Source organism: Ochotona princeps, chromosome X, assembly GCF_030435755.1.
Source record: "Ochotona princeps isolate mOchPri1 chromosome X, mOchPri1.hap1, whole genome shotgun sequence".
NCBI classification, from domain to species: domain Eukaryota; kingdom Metazoa; phylum Chordata; class Mammalia; order Lagomorpha; family Ochotonidae; genus Ochotona; species Ochotona princeps.
This window is the reverse complement of record NC_080865.1, coordinates 31,118,141-31,133,167: the sequence shown is the minus strand read 5'-3', so window position 1 is coordinate 31,133,167 and position 15,027 is coordinate 31,118,141. Positions and strand designations below refer to the sequence as shown.

General features: G+C 38.7%; 1 protein-coding gene across 4 annotated transcripts in view; it reads right to left on the bottom strand.

Moving 5' to 3' along the window:
- The window catches only part of RPS6KA3 (ribosomal protein S6 kinase A3), a 102,894-nt gene that overhangs the window by 50,410 nt on the left and 37,457 nt on the right, over nt 1-15,027 (bottom strand). The gene's annotated exons all lie outside the window — the stretch shown is intronic.

Below are 15,027 nucleotides of genomic sequence, written 5' to 3'. Positions count from 1 at the left end.
GTTCCAGGGTAAACATGAGATTTGTGAGCTTGATACAGCTGCTTTAGTAAGCACACTGCCGCTTCGTCTGCTTGGAGCACTTTCTGTCCCAGAGTAATCTGGGATTTGAGAGAGAAGAAAGGAGTTACTCCAAAACACAAAACCAGAAAAAAATTAGCATTTGGATGGAAGATCAGACACAGAAAAAGACTATTCAGTGTGACTGAACAGTGAAATGTATCTGGGTTAAGAGAAGAATTTTTGAAGATAATGGAAACTTGAACACATCTGAGGAAGGGTGTTAGAACACAGAGAAAAACACACATGTACATAGAATTTTACTTATTTTGGTTGAGATTAGATGATTAAGTAGACCTTATTACATGACACATATACTATATGTGACAGCCAAAAACAATGTAAAACCAGAAACATAAGCCCATCAAATAAAAATGATGATCAGCTCTGTTTTGTTGATTACAATGTATCGTGTTCTAGGTGCATTAATACTCTTAGTAGAATCTAAATGTGTTATACAAACTGAAGTAATCAGTTTTATTATTATTATATTCCTAACGCTTAAACTAATGTTATCTGAGATACCCTTAGAACGTTGGTAATATAAGGAATTATGAAGAGTTCTCAAAAAGATGGAGCAGGAGATCCTAACAGAGCAGGTTCTGGATCTGAATAGCACAAGGGGGCAGAACTGTCCACATCACAATAACTTAATGTAAATTCCCATCTTCTGTGACTCTTTCTCAAGTGCCCTCACAGACTATGCAGACGCAAGTTAGGGACCACATTACATTCTGAGAGTTATCTTGGGTTGCAGGGACCCCTCCTACGCTCCTAGTGACAGGTGTTTTTTTGGGCCTGCTGCACAGCTATCTTCTCAGGGCAACTCTTCAGTTCTGGTTGAATTCACTATTTTCAATCTCATCTCTCTCTTACATTACTCTTGTGTAACTCCTAAGGTGACATGCAGTAAACTTTCTGAACCTCACACATCTGTATGAGTTTATCTTCATCTCTGTATATTTCATTTTGATAAAAATATTCTAGAATAAAAATATCTTGCCTCAGATTTTGATATCACTGGCCCATTCTTTTCTAGTCAGCACTGCTAATGAACTGGCCAGCTTACACCTTTCCATAGTGACCTTGTTTTTCTTTCTGGAAGCTTTTAGGATTTTGTGCTTGCATTTCTGAAATTCCACTCTAGTGAAATAAAGGAGCCTTCTTTCAGAATGCAACATGGGTGATAAATCTGTATAACCTTTCTAAAGAATCTATATTTTAACAAATCTGTTGAGGATTCTTTTTTATTTATTTTTTATTTTATGAGGATTTTTTTTTTACTTAAGATAATATTTTTTTATTGGTGATGCACTCTGACCTTAAGTAATTTCAAATGCATCCTAGTAGTTGATCCTTTAAAACCATTAGGATGTGGAAAACACAGACAAAATATATTCCCTACTCAAAATCTAGTTTGAATTTCAGGCTGATGGGGATATATGGTTTAAAAGCCTACACGACGGGCTCGGCAGCGTGGCCTAGTGGCTAAGGTCCTCGCCTTGATCCCATATGGCTGCCGGGGTTCTAATCCCGGCAGCTCCACTTCCTCTCTCTCTCTCCTCCTCTCAGTATATCTGACTTTGTAATAAAAATAAAAATAAACAAACAAAAAAAAAGCCTACACGAAACAGTAAGCAGACAACAGAAGTAGGCATTTTAGGTGGTAAAGATAGCAGTGGAGTAAGGAAGATGCATATGTTTTTAAATAAATAATTTTATTTATTTTTTTTCAATGATCTTACTTAGTTGATTAGGGTACAAAGGGTCAAGGGCTACTGGAAAGTGGGTAATGTTGAGGATTCTAACATTTCTTCGACAATGTCCTTCTATCTATGTCCCAGTGCTTTTCTTTCTACTAGTCCGGAGTGGAATCCTTTATGTCACTATTTTGTGTCTCCACTTAGACAAAATGTTTGTTTGTTTTTTTTTTTTAATTTGAAAGGCACAGTGACAGAGGAGAAAGAGAAACAAGATTTTTCACTTGCTGTTTCATTGCTCAAATGGCTACAAGAGCAAGGGCTGTGCCAGGCTGAGGTCAGGCTGATGACCTAGTATGTAGGTGGCAGGGCCCAAGCACCTGGGCCATCTTCTGCTACTCTGCCAGGTGCCTTAGCAGGAAGTAGAGCAGCTCGGACTTGAAGCAGCACTCCAACATGGATGTCAGCTTCGCAATCAGTGGCTTTATTGCTTTTGCCACAATGTCGATCCCTCTGTCTCCACTCAGAGTTCCTATCTTCACACTATTTTATTCTGGTAAATCTTATTTTAAAATAAGATTAAGTGTTCTCAGTCCTTAAAAAAAAACCCTTATTTTAAAAAACTTATTTGAAAGGCAGGAAGGCAGGCAAACACACACACACACACACACACACACACACACACACACACAATCTTCTATTCACTGATTTGCTTCCCAAATGCCTGCAACCAGCTGAAGTCCGAGCTGGGAACGCTAAGCAGGGCTGCCACAGTGGTTATCACTTGCTGCTTTCTAGGGTCTGCATTAGCAGGATGCTGAACCAGGAGCAGAGCTGGGACTCAAACTCTAGACTTTTCATATAGCATACAGGCATCCCAATTGCCATCTCAACCCCTATGCCAAATGCCTGCTCTTTTCTTTTTAAGAGCATCTTCCCCTACTTCCCTACCCTTGCCCCCCAAAAGTGTTGTGATCATTCCAAATGTGTTTGAGGCTATAAACCAGAGCACAGAAAATTTTCTTGGGGGTAGAGAGATTCGTTTCTGTGACAAGTTTGACATAAACCCTAGTTCCCAAAACCTCTCACTGTTTTATCCTGAGCACATTTTTCTGTTTCTTGTAGACATAACATTTTTTATAATTTTCTATTTACACACACACACACACACACACACACACCTCACTGCCTCATGAGGATTTAGAAATGAATCTGAGGTCCAACTAGGACATCATACTAATGCTTGGGCAATCTTGGACAACAGGTGGAAAAACAGCAATGTGCTCTTCTAGCTCATAAATGGAATCCAACGAGAGAGATGCAGAAGGGAATCAAATTTCTGAAGGCACTGATAGAACCAAGAACAGACTGACATGTGCATGTGACACATGTATCTTGTGTCACCTAATCACTTGTTCCTGAAATAAAACTGCCACATGGAAACTAAAACTACAACTTAACAGGTTGGAAAACTATGGTTTTGCCCATAAGTACACAGCGAAGCAGCTAGGATCTTGAGAAAAAAGTTTTATATTCTCTGTATATTATTTTATGTTTTGTTGTGCAATAAGTATTTACTTGTAACAATAGTACTTTAACTGTATTTCATTTTTAGAATTTTATTTATTTATTTGAAAGAGTTAGAGACAGGGAGAGACAGATAGCCTAATCTTCCATGTCCTGCTATACCCAAAGATAGCCATGACAGCCAGAGCCAGGCCAGGAAGAAGCCAGGAGCTTCATCTGGGCTTTCCATATGGGTGGCAGGGGACCAAACTAATTCTGCTGCTTTTAAGCATTAGCAGGAAGCTGGATCTGATGTCACGCAATTAGAACACAAACTGATGCCCACATGGGAAACCAGTGTCACAATGCTGGCTCCAACACAACAATATTTTAAATGGCACATGCTTCTGACTTATGACACACCCTACTGATAGCAGTCCTTTTTGCAACAAGGCTATTCAAATTATGGACATGGTCCTGTGCTATGTATTAGAGACACTAACATAAGGAGTATCTGCCCCTGGGGTGGGCATCTGGCATAGCAGTTATGATGTTGGTTAGGGTGCTCATGGTGCCTGGTTCGACAATACGCACCTCTGGGTCCTGACTCCGGCTTCCTACTAACTCAGACCTGAGAATCAGTAGACATAATTCGAATAGTTGGGATCCTGCACCCATGTGACAGACCTAAGTTGAGTTCTCAGCTGATAGCTTTGGCCCTTGCTATTTGTGGAGATCTAGCTCATTTGTTTTCTCCCTTCCTTCCAAAGAAATAATTTTTAAAAACAATGCCAGTCCTCCAGGAATTTACTGGAATTTCAAGGATTATTATTTGAGTATCTATTTACCTGGTAGGTGAAACAAAGTCAGCACAATTAATAAAACAAAATTTTAAGAACTCTTGAAGAAAAAAAAAATCAGTTTAGACATTACAAAACAGCAAAAGGAAACCCATGGACAGGTGGCTCTTTTTGTATTACTCCGGGTACATAGAAAGCCACAGTGTGTGTTTCCCAGGATCAACAAAACGTCCTTGGGTCCTATATAGACTTGAAGGTTCATCCATTAGTATGGACAAATGGAATGCTTCCTTTTCAAGCTTGTGAAGGAAAAATACAATTTTGACACTAATATGTAAAAAGGATTAGAGAAATGAGACTATAATTAAATGCTGTCTGAGTTATAGGAAACTAATACTGTAACATGGTAACATTAAGAAAACAAACCGGGCAATATTAACTGATTTTACAGAATGATTCAACATTTGGCATTATGCCCTGCCTTGTATACATAATTTCCTTTTTCCTCCCCTCCCTTGAGTCAGGAAGTGTATTCTTGAGGCATTTGTATTTTCTAAATTGTTTTGAATGTCAGAAACTATTACTGAGGTTTACAGTAAAGTATTTAAATATTCTTCAGGAAAAAAAGGCAGTAAATAAGTGTTTTCTAACCATAGATGTATAGCTGCTTCTGGGGCCTTACAAATCAAAAATGCATACTTTATCGGTTAAATATAATTCTCAGTTGTCACTCATTATGCAGATATCTATTAATTCCATAATACAGTTTATTTTAAAAATATATTTTAACTTTTTAAAATATGGTCAGCATACACAGAAATTATTTGGCTGTGACACACAATTACACTGGTTATTTGGGCCATGGTCAGAAAGCTCATTCTAAGTTATCCTAGATTACAATTTGATTAAACATATTTATTTGATAATGGAATGGTTAATATGTACATCACTTTCCATTCAGCCAGATTGTTTTAGAGTGTGTCATAAGCAACTTCTCAAACCTACATTTGAAAAGGTAGCATTGCCAGGTCTCCAAACCAACACTCTCAATTGTTGGGGCAAGCAGCAGTTTTTTATTCCAATCAGCAATTTTAATTCTCCTTAAAAAGCTGTGACAAAGCCCAATTCCCACAGTGAAATATTAAATTTGATTTTGGCAAGATTTTAGATTAAATTTAAATTACCATTGCTAGTTCTAGCTTAACAAAGCAGTTGTTTCAAAATTGTGCCTATTGTAAGTCAGATAAAATTATTTGCTTAAGGTTACTAACACAAAATCGCTGAACAACTTTCAAAGTTTCACAACGGCAATAATTCCAAAGAAAAAATTATTAGGTTTTTGATTCTTAAAATAACACATTTTACTACTTAACAAAATATTACTTACATTAAATTAATCCCCTAAATATTAGTAACTTTGAAATTCTTTTCATGCTTGGTTTAATACTGGGAGTCATTCGGTTGGCTATTACACAAAATTACAAACACTAGCAAGATAAAAATTACTCTCCAGCAAAAAAAATCCAATGTAAAAGTAAAGTGAAAAAACGGAGTTGAAACGTATCTTTACATAACTGGTTTAGTTTTAGTAAACAGAAATATTATTATTTGAAGGTTCTATCAAAACTGGTTTTGAATTTTGAAAAGGTTCTCAAAAGAACATGTAAGATATAAAAACTAATTAGTATTAAAGCAAGTTCCAACTAAAACATTTAGAAGAAGCTGAACAAAGCTTACCTGTATAGAGCGAACACGAAAAGACAAAAATTTTAACATGGTTACGAAACCATGACGGTGATAAAGGAACTTGCAACTTACGGTAAAACTTAAGTTAGAAAGGAAGGGCCAAGCCCCAGTAAAGTTTTCTCCTACCAGCTGTTCCGGCAATTAGAAAATTTCCTGTCAGGCGGGTCCTGAAAATGCTAGAAAAAGAGGCTGGACAATTTTCCTGTGGCAAAAGAAATAGCAACCTGCCAGCAGGGGCACCAAGGCACTAATGTAGCTGATAGGTAGTGAGGCCAGACAGGAAAACAAAACAGATTTGTTGATAGTTAAATCCTGTTAAACTGTTCTTTTCACCCATTCCTCACCATTCCAGACAATTTTCACAACCAATAAAATGAATGTTGCTATATTAAAACCCTGACAGATGTTGGTATTTCTCAACTATATGGGCCTTTAAGGGAACTGAAACTAGTCATCACTAGCAAAATAAAAGTTGTTCATGAACATGTGGTATTCCGCCCTTTGTAATGTTTACACACACATTCACGACATGTTCTCAAGATGATTACGGTTACACGTAATAAGGAAGTTTTATAACTGTGTAGAAGACAGATATCGCAACAAACTTTTTAATATAAGCACAAATTCTTCCTACTTTAAATAAAACTAAACTATTTAAATTTTTATTGTTTATTAACATTGATTATCAACCTGGTTAAAGCTTGTAAGGATCATAAAAACTCATACTCCTAGTTGATAAAATCTAAATTTCTTTTTTGTATTTTTTTTAAAGATTCACTTATTTTTATTACAAAGTCAGATATACAGAGAGGAGGAGAGAGAGGAGATCTTCCGTCCCATGATTCACTCCCCAAGTGACAGCCACGGCCGGTGCCGTGCCGATCCAAAGCCGGGAACCTGGAACCTCTTCCGGGTCTCCCACGCAGGTGCAGGGTCCCAAAGCTTTGGGCCGTCCTCGACTGCTTTCCCAGGCCACAAGCAGGGAGCTGGATGGGAAGTGGAGCTGCCGGGATTAGAACCGGAGCCCATATGGGATCCTGCGGGGCGTTCAAGGCGAGGACTTTAGCCGCTAGGCCACTGTGCCAAGCTCAAAAATCTAAATTTCAAAGTAGTTCGATCCATGGGTTATTAACGAGTAAAAAGGAACATGTGAGAAGCCACTTTGGAAAAGGAGGAGTCAAGCTACCATTTACTCCATTTCATCATTTAATACTACCTTATCGAAATTCTTCTAAGGTCCTTTTGCTATGGTAACTATCTTTAAAGGGATGTCAATATTCAGAACATGATTACTGCAGCAGGAGCAATTAACCAAAGGACAGCAGTTTCAAGAGCTAGAGAAAAGGGCTTTATATAACATATATTACCTGTGGGGAACCCACAAAAATCTCACGTTAATCACATAGCTTGTAAGAATTTAATGAAATCATGGATTTCGCATAACCTGAAGAGACTCTAGAGAACACCAAGAACAACCTGGACTCACTTTTTGGGTGAACAAATAATCATCAAGTTAGAACATGCTTGGTGGAAGAACTCTCTGGAATGGGAGCACAGTTCTTTTTGAGCCAACTATAGTGTCCATTATGTGCTACAAGTACTGTATGAAAAGTCAAGGCTTTTGCTAATAAAATTTTACCAAATTTATATAGCAATGTTCTATAAATGATGTAATGGAAGCAAATAACTTTAAAAAAATACTGCCCAATTAAAGGAATTATCCTGGGACCTGTGCTGTGGCTCAACAGGCTAATTCTCCACCTGCTGGTGTCAGAATCCCATATGGGGGCTGGTTCATGCTCCAGCTACTCCACTTTTGATTCAGTTCCCTGTTTGTGGCCTGGGAGGGCAGCAGTCCCTGCACCCATGTGGGAGGCCAGAAGAAGCTCCTGGCTTCAGACCAGCTCAGCTCCGACCACTGCAGCCATGGGGTGGGGGTGAGCCAGAGGAAGCGAAGATTCAGATTCTCATTCCTCATTTCTCTCTCTCTACTATATATAAAATGATTGAAATTAAGTCAACTTGGATCTTGGATTCAAATTAAGTATCCAAGATAGAACTTTCAATTCTGCATGGAAAACTGTACACTTACATTGATGAACAATGCAGGCCTTGTGGGGTGGGCATTTGGTGCAGAGGCTGACACTGCATCCCTTATCAGAGTGCTTGGGTTTGGATCCTGCCTCTGGTGCTAATTCAGCATCCTGACAAGCATCTACTGCAATGTGAGCTTGAGGTGCTTCTAAGGACTGTGCTAGGCAGAAGTATTGTGCCTTACTGCAAAGGATTAAGAAGTATCTCTACAGAAAGCAATTTATATTAGTAATACTTTTGAATGGAAACCATTAAATAATATTTTAAACTTAAATGATTAGTCAAAATTGGCTTTAATTATGATTACTGCTCAGATTAATAATTCATTTTTACTGCACATAATTGATACTATAATTGATAGATTATAAAATTGAAGCAGTTGCTCTATTTAGATGCTACCTATTTCCTAATCAGAGCATAAGCTTTTAAAGTCCCTTCATTATCTGACGGGGGGTGGGAGTTTGGGGGGGAAATCCCAGCCTACACAAAATTGTACCACACAATTCAAAATTCAAAATAAAAATTTATTAAGTAAATAAATAAAGTCCCTTCATTCACCTCTTAAGGGCATTCACTATACACATCTGTTAATCACATCCTACTGCTACTTTCAGATTAATCCTCAGAATATAAATTAAATTTACCACAGGATTCCCATAGCAAACAGCACAGAGTAAGAACTCAGATAATGGTTGCATATGTAACTATAATATGCTGAAATATGAAATGGATGCTACTTGTACGGTTGTGCACAGAAAATAAGGCTTTGTTATTTATGATTTTTTCTACCTGTAAAATTAAAAGTTCTTAGACTTAGTAAATTTTTAGCTAATTTTTGTTCACATTCCATCTTACTAGCTTTAACAGATTATTTAAAACCTTTTTGTTATGAAAATGATATATGGCCATTACAGAAAACTTACACAATAAACAAAAAACGAATGAAAAATCATTGGCAAATTTCTTTCCAGTCTTTTTCTGTACATACATAAACTCGGATCACAGTACACATATTGTCACATTAAAAGGCCAAATAAACTCTTTCAGCTTTGCAGGATGCATGGCTTCTGCCACATTTGCCAGGACAGTGGGAAAATAAATGTGGGTTATGTTCCAGCAAACACGCACTTATAAAAGCTAGTCGCGAAATATATTACTAAAACATGTAGGAGGCCTGGTTTGAGTTCCCAGCTCCAAGTTTCAACTGGGCCCAGCCCCAGCTGTGGTGGGCACTGGGAACCAGCCCAGGAGAGCTCGGTTTCTCTCTCACTATCAAACAGGCCTAGGGCTATAGTTTGCTGACTCTTGTTCTTCATTATTGAATAGCCTTCAATGTATGATGCAAATCCTACTACATAAACCTCTTTATGTTGGACATTTGATCTTCTATAGCCCCATGATATTTCAGCCTTTGTGCGCATTCACAATGATTTAGAAATCACTTCTAGATGTAACATTGCATGGTAAAGAGTATTCTGCATCAAGGTTTTCAATTTTTATTTGCCAGATTGTCCTCCAGGAAGAACCTGAATAAAAAGATGTGAACTGCACCAAATTCTCTTTACCAGGGACAAACTACAGCCTGGTCTGGTCAGCCAAGAATCAAATTCTGCCATCCTCACCCTTATTTACATATTATCTTTTGCTGTTTTTGTCCTATAATGGTTATCATTGAGTCAAGTAATTATAACAGAAACCAACAACCACGAAACCAAAGACATGTATATATTCTCTAGGCCTTTAGAGACAGTTTGCTGACCTATAATCTAAAGCACTCAAACATAAAGAGCAAAATATACCAGCGTCCTGACAGTTAGCTCCATGAATTCAAGACAGAAGAAAAACGAAGGGTGGCTGGAGAGGCATGAACGGAAGAGTCAGCAGATTGATTTTGGATTTGGGGAATAGGGATGCTCAACCAGTAGTGCTCAGCATATATCCCACAATTTGAAAACTTATGAAATCAGAAGCATTCTTGGTATCAAGCATTTCAGTATCAACAAGTTAAAGATTGGATTCTATTTAAGATACTGGACTCTATGTTTGGTATACGCTTGCAATGGGGAAATCTCAACTGAACTTGAGCTGTGGTTATGCAACAAGGTGGAGGAATCCACCATGGTGGGAGGGTTTGGGGAGGGGTGGGGAGAACCCAAGTATCTATGTAACTGTGTCATATAATACAATGTAATTACTGAAGTTAAATAATAAATAATTAAAAAAAAAAGATTGGATTCTATTTCAGGTGTAATGGACAGTTAGTCTTCCTTGTTTTTGATGGCAATATCTTTAACATAATCCTCAACTCTCCAAATCTTTTTCGGCTCTTTCCTTCTTAATAGAATTTCTTTCTCTTCATATATGATCCTTCAACAAATTCTCCTGATTACCTGTGATATAAACCTAAAATCTTGCTCACTCCTAACACAACACAAATTGTCACCATGTATCTCCATCAAATTCGCTTTCCTGCTTCCAAAATTTCCCTGCACAATCCTTTCTGTTCACAAAAGCCAGGATAATCCTAATAGAGAAACCAGAAGAGGTTACACCCCCACCTCAAATTCCTCAATGACTTACCATTACAGAAAAATGGAACTTAAAGTAAGCTTAAAGGCTATGGAACTTAAAGTAAGCACCACTAAAGTTATCTTGATCCTGATGTGTGAATATATTCACTAAATCATATAGATATGACATGAATATTTGGTTTCAGATCTAGCATTTTTTTTTTAATTTCTGAAAGATTTATATATTTGAAAGGCAGAGTGACAGGGAAGAAAGAAAGGGAGAGACAGAGGGGAATCTTATTTGTTGGTTCACTCCCCAAATGGCTGCAATAGATGGGGCTTGGCCAGGCAGAAGCGAAGAGCCCAGAGCCTTGCCTGGGCCTCATGCATGAGCCAGAGGTCACTGCACTTGGGCCATCTGCTGCTGCTGTTTCAGCTTCATTAAAAAGGACCTGGGTCAGAAGAAGAGCAGTCAGGACTTGAACCAGTACTCGTGGGATGCTGGTAGCACAGGAGGTAGTTTAATACATTGTGACACATTGGCCCCACACACAACATGTCAAGGTCAGACTATCTCCTCTTTACTAAAATGGTGAACTCCAGTCCTATAAAATGTATTTTAATTATGTACTAGTACAGTAATTTAGGTTTTCCACCTCTGAGCTAGTGATAATTTAGATAAATAAAAGCTCCAATTTTGACTTATGTTTGTATCTGAGGAAAAATCAGTACATAATTCCACACCTGATTTTCAAATATATTTTTAAAGATCTATTTTTATTGGGAAGTCAGATATACAGAGAGGAGGAGAGACAGAGAGGAAGACCTTCTGTCCGATGGTTCATCCTCCAAGTGGCCACAATAGCTGGAGCTGAGCCAATCCAAAGCCAGGAGTCAGGAGCCAGGAGCTTCTTCTGGGTCTCCCACGCAGGTGCAGGGTCCCAAGGCTTTGGGCCATCCTCCACTGCTTTCCCAGGCCAGAAGCAGGGAGCTGGGTGGGAAGTGAGGCCACTGTGATTAGCACTGGTGCCCATATGGGATCTCAGCATGTGCAAGGCGAGGACTTTAGCTGCTAGGCTACCGTGCCGGGCCCTGATATTCAAATATTTTAGGATTTTGCACTTATATAAACTAAATTAGCACATGGTTTCCTATTCGAAGTCAATTTTCATTTGGGGGGTCATAATTTTTAAAATAAACCAGAGTGAAAGGCAGAGATTTTGTATGCATTGAGACAATTCGAAGACCACAGTAATGATTTGTTTCCTGAAAGTTTCAGAATTTCTCTCCTAAGAAACCACTGAGTCTGGCACTGCAGCTGGGGTGTGGTATAGGTGGAAAGTACAGAAGTGATCATTCTAAGATTTAAGTTACTTTCAGGGTGATTGGCATATTCATTTTTCCCCTCCTTTCCTAAATGGTGAAGCTGAAATTTTCCTCAGGGAAAAACCCTACACGTTTCGGCAACACTTTGATACCAGTTCATTGTTACATGTATTACTCAATTAAATTGTGAAATTATCTAAAACTCTATAGAATGCATCCAAAAGCTGACAGAACAGCGTTACTCTCATGTGCCCATCACATAGGCTTAACAATTTTGAACTTATACCCAATCCTATTTCATACCTTTGTATCTTCCAACTTGTGTAATTATTTTGAAGCAAGTTCGACAAATCATTTTGTCTAATTATTCATTTGGTACATTTTGTTGGCCTTCCTATATGCGGTTATAGCTTGTTTTGCTTACATATGTTATGCATTTCTTCCCCCACCCCATTTTTTCTAATTTACTGATTTCAGAATTTGTATTGAACTCCATCACCTTGCTTCGCATAGGTTTCCTTTATAATTCTTTTTTCCCCTAGTTTCTTTCATTGAATCTTTAGTTGTTTTATTTGAACTCTCTTATTTAACTTTTCTTTTTTGAGTTCATTCTCACCCTAATGCTATCATCCATGCTAGAGCTGAAGAGATTGAGGCTTGAAGAGAAGTAAGCTGAAATTCTTAACAGTTGTCAAGCAGAAATGGTCATGATACTGACTGAGTTAAAAAACCAAAGGTACTAAACCATTTGACAGACTTTGAATTGAACAACTTATGACTATCTCAATAAAAACTTCAAAAAAAATATAAAAGGTGCTTGTGTAGCATAAAAATGCCCTGGTAAGAAAGAACAAACAAAATTGCAGGACGAGCGTTTGGTCGAGTGCCCACAGCAGAGTTCCTATAAGCTGTTCCACATCATACATGTCTGGCAAAATCCCAAACACCGCCGAATCTAATTATTAACACCTATCATGGTCCGATGATAATTGAAGCCTACTAGAAATACCATTTCATATGATTAAAACTTAAAACTGACTTACATTTAACTGATTCCTTTAGAAAAATTTTGTGCTATGGATCATTCCATTTTTCAGACACTAATGGGGTTAGTATCTAATGACTTCACTCTAAATCCACACATGCATGAGTAGTAAAGTGCTAGAAGTCTGAGATTTTAAACTAAAAATGGGAAATAAGTTTCATAAAGATGGTCAACTGAAACAACTGTGGGGCTCCCTAGAGCACTGACAAGTACTAGTGCTAAGGCCCTCTCCATGTACAGTATTTCCTGAGGACAAGCAGGTTGAGTGACAGCTAGTGGCACCATGATCTGGGGCCCGAATTTTTGCAATAAGTAGCAGAATCCTCCAGGTGTCTCTCTGTCCACATGTTTGCTTTTTTCTCCCCCTGTGCTTAGGCTGACATGCTTTCTACTTAGTCATGCACATTTGAAACTTTATATTAGGTAAGCAAATTATAGGCTTTTTTCATATGATTTAAACAATCATACGGGAATCTAACTTAAGCCATGTTGCTTTATCCCCAAGTATGGAAATCATTCAGATAGAAGGAATCGGTATTATGATTGGAACAAAGCAGAGAATAACGAAATAAACAAATCAGAGCAGATAGTGGATCAGAGGTACCACATGAAGGAGACAAGTCATGACAAAAGGAGGTTACTTCTTTAAAGTTCTTAGGGATGGAGGAAAGAGGAACTAGGAAGCAAAAAGAAAAAAAAGAAAGCTCCAGAAGAGAACCAAAAATACAGCAAAGGTAAACCACATATCCTTAGAAATTTTGCTTATGTACAGAGGCTCTATTTAATATCACCATGAAGTGCTAATTACAATGTTATTTCAGAAATATTTTCCTAAATGGCATGTACTTAATTTGCCAGAATGTCAAGCTCTGAGCATTGAAATACTGTCTCAACCAAGGTGACAGACAATAACCTGCCACAGGAAGTCACTACATCAACGCAGCATGCCACAAATTTTCCCTGCCAATGAACACTCTGTCTTTGCTGTAATGAGTAACTAATTCATTTCATGTCGCATATTCTGCTGGGCTTTTCTAGATTCTTTTGTGTAGGAATCATCATGACCGTAAGAGACACACTACTGTGTACTGGACTATTAAGTGTCACGTTGGATGCTCAAATGCAACCTTTAAGGCAGCTTGAGGGAACTTTCAAGGAAATGGAGGATAAAACCAAGAGGAAACATTTCCTCTGGAACTTGTGACGTTCCATGAACATCATGAAGGGCATCATATAAACACAGCGGCATTAGGGCTGCTGTATGAACTGCAGCTGGGAAAAACTACTACTAAAAGCCCCACTTCGGGGGATTTGAAAAGAACAGGAGGTGTATGGCTTGGTCTAACGGTTAAGATGCCAGTTGGGAAGTCAGCATCCCACACTGCACTGTCAGGGTTCCTGTCCTGGCTCCACTATTAATGTGCACCCTGGGATGCAACCAGTGGTGGCTAAGAGTTGGGTCTCTGTCATCCATGTGGAGACTTGGATTGCCTTCTGGCTCCCAGCTCTGGCCACTGTGAGCATATATAGAGTGGATCAGTGGAGGAGCTCTCTCTCCTAAATAAATAAATAAGAGAGAAGAGAGAGAGGGACAGAGAAGAAAAGGAGAGGGCACTGCCCATGTCCTCCTGCCAATGACCTTTTCAGAGGTGCTCTTTTTTTAACTAGACATTTTAGGTAATCTCCAATCTATGCTCACTTGATGATTCTAAACTGCTTTTATCAACACTTCTTCTAATAAGCAGTTATCATCACTTCTTTTTTTAAAGACTTATGAGCCAATCCAAAGCCAGGAACCAGGAACTTCTTCCAGGTCTCCCATATGGGTGCAGGGTCCCAAGGCTTTGGGTTGACCTTGATTGCTTTCCCAGACCACAGGCAGGGAGCTGGATGGAAAGTAGAGCAGTCAGGACACGAACCAGCGCCCATATGGAATCCTGGTGCATGCAAGGTGAGGATTTAGCCACTAGACTACTGTGCAGGGCCTGAGCCAGGAGGTTCTTTTGGACCTCCAGCACAACTGGCAGGGACCCTATTGCTTGGGCCATCCTCTGCTGCTTTCTCAGGCCATTGGCAGGGAGCAGGATGGGAAATGGAGCAGCTTGGACTAGAACCAGCCCTCTCATGGGAGACTGGGTCAGCACTGCAGGCTGAAGTTTAGCTTGCTACACCAAGATTGCCAGCCTCCATTCAATACTTAATCATGACATGCATGATTATGATATGTAAGAGTCACGAAGACT